We start from the raw sequence: 9,950 nt of genomic DNA, 5'->3' as shown, positions 1-9,950 counted from the left end.
ATGGATTTTTGATGGGGGCCACTCTGCGGAAGGGCTCACAATACCCTATGCTGCCTTTGCAGTGTCTCACAGAATGGCTTATCTGGGAAAACCAGTTGCCCTTCACTAATTGGTTCAAGAACAATTACAGCAGGGATAGATTGAACATTTACAAGTCCCTGGAATACACCTGTCTTTGCAATCAAAAAGAGATCACAGAGATGGAGATTGCTCCATGACCTCCGTCGAATTAATGTTGTAATGGAGAGTATGGGTGCGTTACAACCTGGGATGCCTTCGCCCACAATGATACCTACAGGGTGGCACATTTTGGTAATTGATTTGAAGGACTGTTTTTTTCACCATTCGTTTACATCATAGAGATGTACTGAAGTTTGCTTTCACAGTGCCCTCAAATAATAATGCTGAACCTGTGAAACGATATCAGTGGAAGGTGTTGCCTCAAGGTATGAAAAAGAGCCTGACCATTTGTCAATGGTATGTGGTACAAGCCTTGTCTATTGTTCGTGAACAGTTTCCTGGTGCATACTGCTATCCCTGTATGGATGATATTGGTAGCAACGTTGGCCAAGGAGGAACTGCTGAGGATACAACCTCACTTGCTTACTTGATTGCAGTCATACAGGTTGCAAGTGGCCCCAGAGAAGGTGCAGTGACACCTCCTTGGAAATATTTAGGAGTCAAGATTCTTGAACGAACCATACAACACCAAGATATGCAATTACAAAATTCAATTAAGACTCTGAATGATGCTCAGAAATTGTTAGGTACCATCAATTGGTTACGCCCTTATTTAGGGCTGACCATAGCACAACTGTCTGCATTGTTTGATACATTGAAAGGAGACCCAGATTTAAATTTGCCACGAACCTTTACTACTGAAGCGCGACAAGCATTAGACGAGGTTCAACATGCTGTTTCCACCCATCAAGTATATCGAGTGGATCCTTCCATTGATGTCATTGTTTTTATTGTCATTCCAGATCTCCATCCTACGGGTATCATTGGACAGCGGAACAAACAGTGGCCTGATCCCTTGCACGTTTTGGAATGGGTCTTTTTGCCTCACCAGCCTACGAAAATGGCACCTACGCTGTTTGAACTAATTGCCCAGCTGATTATCAAATGCCGGCAAAGATGCCTGCATTGATGGCCAAACACCCTGCAAAAATCATATTCCCGTTCAACAAGAGTATTTTGAATGGTGTTTTGCAAACAGTGCTCCTTTACAGAGTGCATTGCAAAACTTTTTAGGGCAGACTGCTTACCATCTGCCCAGTCACAAATTGCTGCAATTGGCAATATCAGCTAGTTTGTCATTATGGCCAAAGAACAGTCGTGTGCCATTGCAAGGACTTACTGTATTTACTGATGGATCAGGCAAAATGGGAAAGGCCATTGTCACCTGGAAGGACAAGTCTGGGTGGCAGATGCTGGAAGGCCACGAGTCAGGCTCTGTCCAGCTTGTTGGATTAAGAGCCGTGACCATGGCATTCCAGCATTTTTCTCATGTACCATTGAACCTTGTTACTGATTCTGCTTATGTTGCAGACATTACATAGCACCTTGATTGCTCATTTTTAAAGGAAGTTAATAATGCTGCTCTTTTTTTGTTACTGAAAACCTTGTGTGTGATTCAGAACCGAATCCATCCCTATTACATTTTACACATAAGAAGTCACACCACTTTGCCAGGATTTATAGTGGAGGGTAATGCCTGAGCTGATAAGTTAGCTAACCTTGCATTGATGGCACCTCAACCTGATAAAATAGCACAAGCCAAAGAATCACACAACTTTTTCCATCAGAGTGCACGTACTCTGCAAAAGCAGTTTCTGCTTTTTGCCAGTAGCCGTGCTCCCAAAACTGCTGTTGTAGTACCATGAAAAAGTGTCTTCAGGACATTGATGCATTGGATGATGCATTCCCTGTTGCCCTTGAGCCACAACAAATAGATATTATGGGGTCAATAAGTGTGCCAGCATGTGTCTTTTTTAATTACACATGAGCTTGGTGCTGGGAGAACCCTTGTCCAAGTACTCAAGATGTGTCACCCACAAATCCTGTATTTCGAAATGCTTCAGCTTCGTGCGATTTTAAATCAAAATGGTGTTACATACTACCAAGCTGCTTCAGACCACACTCCATGTAAACTACCTCAAGGAGTGTTCTTAATTTGTGGAGATCATGCGTGGCCTGCAATGCCCTCACGCGCTGTTGGTGGACCATGTGCTATTGGCCACCTGACTATGCTTGCCCCAAATTTAACTATGCTTGTAAAGCACACGCATGCAACTCGTGACAAACGGTCCTTGCATTCTTTTGCAAGAGACTGCCATGACACTCTTGATTTCTGGAATTTAGAAAAATGTGGTTTTGTCCCAGGAATAGCTGCTGGAAAAGCATTAGGATTGTTAAACAAGCTATGTTGCTAGCTTGCTAAACAGACTAATACCACTTTGCTTGCTTTGTCAGGATTGTTAACTGATGTCGATTCTATTACACACACCACCCTGCAAAATTGAGCAGCCATTGACTTTTTGCTGTTGGCACATGGACATGGTTCTGAAGAATTTGATAGCATGTGCTGTGTGAATCTTTCTGACCACTCTAAATCGGTGTTTGCTAATATCAAAGAACTACAAATAAGTGTTTCAAAGTTAAGAGAAGAGAGTGAGTCCGATTGGTTCAATGCTCTGTTTGGTGATTGGCAACTTGCTAAATGGGTCAAAGACCTCCTGAAAATTGGATGTTTGATTGTGATTGTCATCTTTGTCATTTACTCCTTGTGTCATGTTTGTTGTCCTTTCTGCAGAGGACCATAAACACTGCACATTCTTTCTGCAGCAACATCTTTCTTGGCAGCTCCCAGCAGAAAACCTTACCTTGGAGACAGGCCATCACCAGGATTTTCACTCCCCCAGTCTGATTTCAAATGTTTACTTCCAAAGTGCTGGTGATTCAAAGGATCATTGGTTCAGTATGGCTGCTCTTGATTACCTTTAATAGAATCATAGAATCACAGGATATGCTGAGTTAGAAGGGACCCACAGGGATCACTGAAATCCAGCTCCTGGACCTGCACAGGACAGCACCAAAAATCACACCATATGCCTAAGAGCATTGTCTAAATGCTTCTTGAACTCTGTCAGGCTTGGTGCTGTGACCACTTCCATGGGGAGCCTGTTCCAGTGCCCAACCACCCTCTGGGTGAAGAATTGTTTCCTAATATATAACCGGTAGATACAAAAATGCTGCTAGCAAGGATTTTCTTGCTATTTTCCAAGTCTGTGAGAGACTTTTCTCTCTCACAGAAGAGGTAGCAGTTCTGTAAACAACCAAACCACCTGCAACCTTGAAAAGTCTTGTTTATGGTATAGTAGAAAAATATTTTGAAAATGAATGTTTTAGGATTTTAGCCAATCACCCCAAGGGGTGGCTGATCCTTTGTCCAATTAGACTACGAAGAAAAAAGTATAAAAGAGTTTGTAAAATAATTAAATAAATCAATCTTGCTGCACAATTCCTGCCTGCTGGATCTTCCCTCCTCCTCCCTATGGCTGCGGGACACAGTGATATACCCTAGGGCCCAGGCCTGCGGTAATAATAACCTAAATCTTCCATGACACATGTTGATGCTGTTCCCTTGGGTCCTGTCACTGGTCACCAGAGAGAAGAGATCAGTGGCTGCCTCTCCTCTTCCCCTCATGAGGAAGTTGCAGACTGCAACGAGGTCTTCCCGCAGCCTCCTCTTCTCCAGGCTGAACAGACCAAGTGACCTCAGCTTCTCCTCATACAGCTTCCCCTCTTGCCCCCTCACCATCTTTGTGTCCCTCCTCCGAACACTCTATTGTACTATGTTAACAAATGCAGCTAAGTTTAAAAAGGAGCACTGTGCCACTTCAATCCACACCATCCATATCTGTGTGGAACAGTCTTTGCAGGATCATTTACAGTGTTGTCATAAATCTACTAAGCATTATCATCAAGGATGCTGCTTATCTGAAATAGAGATTGGTACTCCCATAAAATAACTAGAGTGACAGGCCTTGTTACTCTTTCTTATTGTCCTGGAAAAATCATGAACTGTATGTTAATCACTTCATCCATTCCTGAAATGGAGCTACACTTTAATGAACATGTTGCATGAAATAAGTTCTGGTTGAAATTGAAGAAGGCTGCTCATTGAGACTGAAATGGCAAAGGGAATTCAAGTCAGATGCTTAATTATCCAAACTGGAGTTTGACCAAGATGCTGCAGTTCTTGTGATATGTGTCACGGGATAGCTCATGATCAAAAGCTGCTGTAACCTTGACTTCAAATTGAAGCTTCCTTCTTTATACTTAGTGTCCACCGGGTGCCAGGAGGGTACAGCAGCTCTGTTCTTCCTCAAATCAAAAGTTACTTTAGATCTTTACCTGCTTTTCTTCAGAGTATCTTACCCAGGTATGGAATGACACTGATATTGTTTGGTTTCATGACCAAAGACTCAGAGGTGTTTCTGGCTAAAAATTAACTGCACTTGAATCCGAAAAAAGTGCTCAAATGAAAGTGTAGGACAAGATTTTCCTTGTTCCCCTCAAACTGCCCCTCAGAACTAAAAATCAGAGATCAAATTAAAATTGTATATGATGCCAACATTTAGAAGTGTCTAACAAATTTAAAACTACCTAATTATCTCTGTAATATTAATCCATTCAATACTAGAAAAGAAAGTAGAAAAAAGGAATTAAAAGTTTCTTCAAATACCATTTGACTGACATTAGTAAACAAATTAAACGATTTTACAGAAGAAAGGGATCTAGATATTTAGATGTGATACAGATATTTAATAATAATATAATACTTATGGGGTAGCAACCTCTGACAAATAACGAAGGAATCTTGAGTATATGTAATGTGATTAAGAGGAGATTAATATATTAAATAAAGGTTTTTGAAAGCAGCTGGTGTCTTCAAGATGACCAAGAAAGTGCTTAACGGTTATGGTAACACAGAGAGATGGAGCTGGACTGTGAAGGAATTTAAAACCCATAAACCATTTTCCTGCCAATAAGGATTATATTTTCCAGTGTGAACTGCTTCTTAATTGAGACTGAAAATTCCTCCATTATTCTAAAATTAAGGTTAACTGGAAATAGCACCAATACTGTAAAATAAGTGACAGATGTGCAATCAAGAAAAGATAACATGAATACACTTTACAAGAATGGCAATTCCAGTTACAAATAACAAAAGACGTCTCCCTTTCTGTAAATGAAGACTTCTTTACCATTATAATTTCTGTCTGTCATAATCTACTGTAGTAAAATTAATGCAGCCCAGGAAATTGCAGCTTTGTAACAGCAGCAGCCCTACATACATTTGCATGAGTGTTCTGTAGTGACAGGAATAGAATATATGGCATAAAAAGTTACTGAAAATAGACTTGTCTAGTCACTGGCCAAATGCTACCCGTTGCTTTTGGGAACAGAGCGTGTTGACAGGAGAGACTGTCAGTGCAGCGAGCATGACCCTTCCTGCAGCTCTGGTGTGCTGTTCTCCTGCCTCTGTAGCCCTGCAGGTGGGAAGGAGTGGGTTGGAGGAACAACCACTTTCTGCAGCATTAGGTGCTGTCAGCCTCCTAAGTCATCACTGAATAACATAATGTTCCTTGTCTGTGTTTTGCCAGTGGGAGGGTGACTTATCACACAACTGTAATGGGATGAGCAGTGTTGATGGAGCTAAAGGTAAAATTCTTCTGCAGATAACAGGTTCATATTTAATTCCTGTGCTCTGTAGATCTACTGTCTAATTTCTGCAGAGAAAAAATCCCTTTCCCAATTAAAAATGTGTATGGAATTGTATGCTGTGTTCCCATTTTCATGGTGCTTGTATACTTTTGCATGTGAATAAATTACAGACACATTCGTTAAAAGAAAAAAAAGAAAAGAAAGTTAAACATTTCACAATACTAACTGTTCCAGAGCTTATCACAGGGTTGTGCATATCAACGCCAAGTCCCAAGCCTACCTGGAGCTGGAAGTCTGTGCTAGGTTGTGGCATGGTACAAAGGACAGAACTGAGAAGTGTTTTCAAAAGCCTTGCCTATCTTTCAAAATATGCTCTCAAATACTGTTCTGGACGCTGTATTATATTCTTATATTAGTTTGTGTTGCATTACCTGAAACCACATATTCCAATCTATAGTTACTTATTTTCATAACTGGTACAGGATTATTATATCCTGCATCTCATGCTATACCCAGTAATGTAATTACATTTCTCAGACTATCTACAGTATGAAATTTTATCTTGTCATAGACTTGATCTTGCAGCACAGGATAGCTTTGCAAGTGAAAATCTTGAAAGAATTTGTGTGTGTGCATTGTATATGCTGCTCATCTGCACCTCTCTATATAACAGTTTTAAAACATAAGCGAGGTCTTGTATTAGCTTACTTTGCCTCTTCTAGTGTAATGAATCTGGGAAAATGTAAGAATAAGCTCTTTTCCTTCTATTTTTATTCAATTTACTTGCAATGAGGAAGAAAATTGGTTTAGCAAACAGTTCCTTGACCATATCCAATTCTTACACTGTGAGTGAGAAGCTATGAGAATTTGCATAACCCATATGATGGCTGAATTTTTATTTGTATCTTTTTTGTCTTTTAAGTGATCAGTGTATTTCCCTGTCATACCACAGTAGGTTTAGGCTTGCAGACTCTAAGCATTATTGTGAAACTAAAAATAATAGACAGATAAAAAATTCTTATTGGAGGTTATTTGTTCTCAAATGTCACACCGACAATTACAATGGTACTTGAAAAAATCTGCACAATACAAACAGACTCCCTGAGATTTTTTTTTTTTACACTTACTACTTATTAAACAGGTAAGATTAACAAAGAGTTGTAGTTGTTTATAATATTGATACACAAATACTTTTGCACTTGACAATGATCTTCAACATTTTCACTGGTTGGTCTCATGCAAAAGTTAAGATTCTTTTATCTAGGGAAAATAAAAAAAACAAACCAATGAGAGTGATAACTTTAGAATGAAGAAAAATTAAACAAGAGCATTACCAAGATCTTCAAAAGGTCACTCTAAGCATGGAACATTAATAAAAATAGAGGAAGAAAATATGTTGTACCCTGTTCATTTTATCTCTCTGCTAAATGTAAGCCTTGTCAATAACCAGTGTTATGAGGGCCTTGCTCAGCCCACATTTATTATTCATTATACAGAAGTTTATACAAAACAACAAGACTGAGGCAGGACAGAGAGGAGAATGTGTGATTCCGTTCTGTGACACCGGTGAAGACACCTTGAGAACCTTCTGTAAGGTTGTTCTCAGAGGTACAGTTCATTTGCCTGTGTCACTTTCAAAGCTGCATAGTAGCATGTTTTCAGTAGGAGGCATTTCCCATGGAGGCACGTGCTTGGATTCATAGTCTGTATCATTCAGCCTTCAGTGCTGGGAACCCCTGAGATGCCTTGGCAGCACAACCAAGTACCACAGCGAAGGCTGAGGCGTGCACAGGGTGTGCTGTGACTTGCCAATTGAAGGAGCCCAGAGGCAACATACGCAGAAAAGCACCTGAACTTGTGCTACAACACTGAACTCAAGTCGTGACGTGTCTTCTGGGTAGCTCAGGCACAAGCAGGGCTGCTCAGAGCAGAGCATCCTACCCACCAAACTGCACAGCAGTTGAATTAAACATCTCTTATAAGGCAGTAGTGTCTAGAGGAAGAGGAGCAGGAAGAAAGCAGTAAGTTCTTACTGCCTAAACTGTCTGCAGCCTGGCATTATCTGATGTTTGATTTTTTCCTTTAGAGCTCGGGTAACATCCAAGGAAGGCTTGTCACCAGCTGAGTGCATCCCCTGGTTTCTTGGTACACATTTAGGTACCATCCAGCTTCCCATGGATACTGCAGACAATGCTAGCGGATCTACACGTCAGGCTGCAATGTTTGGTTGGAAAGTCGTGTAGACCTTCGGCTACCTTTAAATACATGGGTGTGAAGTACTGAAAAACAGAGGCAGATGACTGAACTATTCCCTAATTGCTGCTATTTAGACTATAGCAGCTCAAGTGACTAGGGTTTAAAGAACACTGAAAAGTCAAGTCAAGGAGCTAGAGAAATGCTTATTTTTTTATCCCAAATAGGTACTTATTTAGATGACAGTCATATTTCCAAGAATAGGTCAGCATGCTGGGATGCTTAATAACAATAATTCTCAGCTGTTTGTGCAGGCTTGAGCAGTCAGACTGAGTTGTGACATAGCTTTCCCTGCAGGTCCCTGGGAGTGAAACTGAGGTTTACAAGTCTTCTTCAGAGGCACAGAAGAGCAGTTCAGTGGAGAAGGAGGTCCCACACAGATGAGTTGCTGTAGTTGCAGCAGGATGGACCAGGCATTGGTGGAACTCAGTGCTGCCTAGTTGGCAGCTTTACCAATGTATGAAATCTTTTCTGTCTTTTCCCAGACAAGAAAAATAGTAAAGAAATCTGGTTGCAGCTGCCAGTTCCTACAATAGGACTCCAAAAGAAAGCCTGTATCTCTGTACTTGTTAAAAACTGGGCATGTGATAGCAAAATTATGTGCTGAAGATACAACCTTACTGGTAGTATTTACAAGCTACTTTTGACCTGCCAAGGTTGGCCTCACAGTACCTTATCAAGAAGGAGTTTGGGGCACAAAACACCTTGAGCCTTAGAAATCCTCACAAAAATAAAAACCTGTTAAGTATTTTGAAGCTGACTGAACACTGAAAGCTCAATATAATTTATACTAAAAAGACATCTTGCAGGTTAGTTACCCCATTTTCCAATAAAAGTTTGCTATAGTATTACTGCATTTCTTGCATGATGAAGACAGCTGGCATAACACTACCAACTGCCTTGTAGCACGCTATCCCTTATATCAGAGCTCACTCATATTCAGAGTTTATTTCTGCAGGATAATAATGTTCAAAAACACAATTTTGCACCAAATGAGTAGTTGATTAATTCCATATTACAGTTATTAAAGTAATAATTTTTGAAATCTTCAAAAGAATAAACCACATCAGCCTTCATTTAATTTAATGTTTTGATTGTTTCTCATAGGCTCTCAAATACAATAATCTGTTTCTGTAGAACAGTTTGATTTCCTAGATTCAAATATGAAAAAAGGTCCTGCAGATTATTTTCAGAACGATGCAAGAAATCCTGTTTTATTTTATAAATTATATTATTAGAGAAGGGATATGACCAGCGTGTGAACTCTCAGGCCATGATCTCACCTTTACCCAGTTCTTATAACAACATCTGCCTTCCATGCAAGTCGTTTCAGGGAGTGGTTTGGTTCTGGTTAATCGCATCGTATGGGTGCTGGTGCCGCCGGGCAGTCGTGTCCACTTGTGTACGAAGCGCTTCTGCTATTACTGCAGCCTGGCAGTCTGACCGACGGACAGCAGAAGGACACGAGACAGGGGGGACAAACATCAGTTTTATCTCAATATGGTCTGATAAATTAATTAGGGAAGGCTATTTTCGCTCTTTGCCAGAGGCTTCCAGATGGTGCCTGAGTGGGCTGTCTAGCAAAAGGAAATTTAGTCCTTCCGTCCTGAGAGAGCTCGGTGGCACCAGGGACAGACTTCCCCGTTGAGTAGCAGATTTGATAACGAGTATATTTATCTCCTCACCTTTAGAGCGCCCTTGAAGGTTCCCACCGCTATCACACCTCGGTGAGTCCCGCCTCAGTCCGTCTGCATCCCCAGAGTTCTTGAAAAGGGGCCTGGTTCCAGCTAAATCGACTATAGCACTTCCCCGGTACTGATGTCAATATCCAAACACAGAGCTTAAAAAGACCTTACCAAAACAAGCAAACAAATAAAACCAGAAAAAAACCCCACACAACTCAACAAATGCACTTTTTTTTATTTTGGAAAAATTTATTTACAGAAGGAGGTTGGTACGTTTCT

The 9,950-nt window shown here is 40.7% G+C and overlaps 1 long non-coding RNA gene across 1 annotated transcript; it reads right to left on the bottom strand.

Moving 5' to 3' along the window:
• Positions 1-4,857: 4,857 nt before the first annotated feature.
• LOC109145335 lies at positions 4,858-9,885 on the bottom strand. The gene is made up of 3 exons (XR_002046666.2): positions 9,672-9,885; positions 9,270-9,425; positions 4,858-6,993 (listed from the first exon to the last, which is right to left on the bottom strand). It is a non-coding gene; the product is annotated as an uncharacterized LOC109145335 (long non-coding RNA).
• Between the last annotated feature and the right edge of the window lie 65 nt (positions 9,886-9,950).

This window comes from Corvus cornix, chromosome 2 (genome assembly GCF_000738735.6).
Source record: "Corvus cornix cornix isolate S_Up_H32 chromosome 2, ASM73873v5, whole genome shotgun sequence".
Taxonomy (NCBI): domain Eukaryota; kingdom Metazoa; phylum Chordata; class Aves; order Passeriformes; family Corvidae; genus Corvus; species Corvus cornix.
The sequence above is the reverse complement of the archived record's forward strand: the minus strand, read 5'-3'. Positions and strand labels throughout refer to the sequence as shown.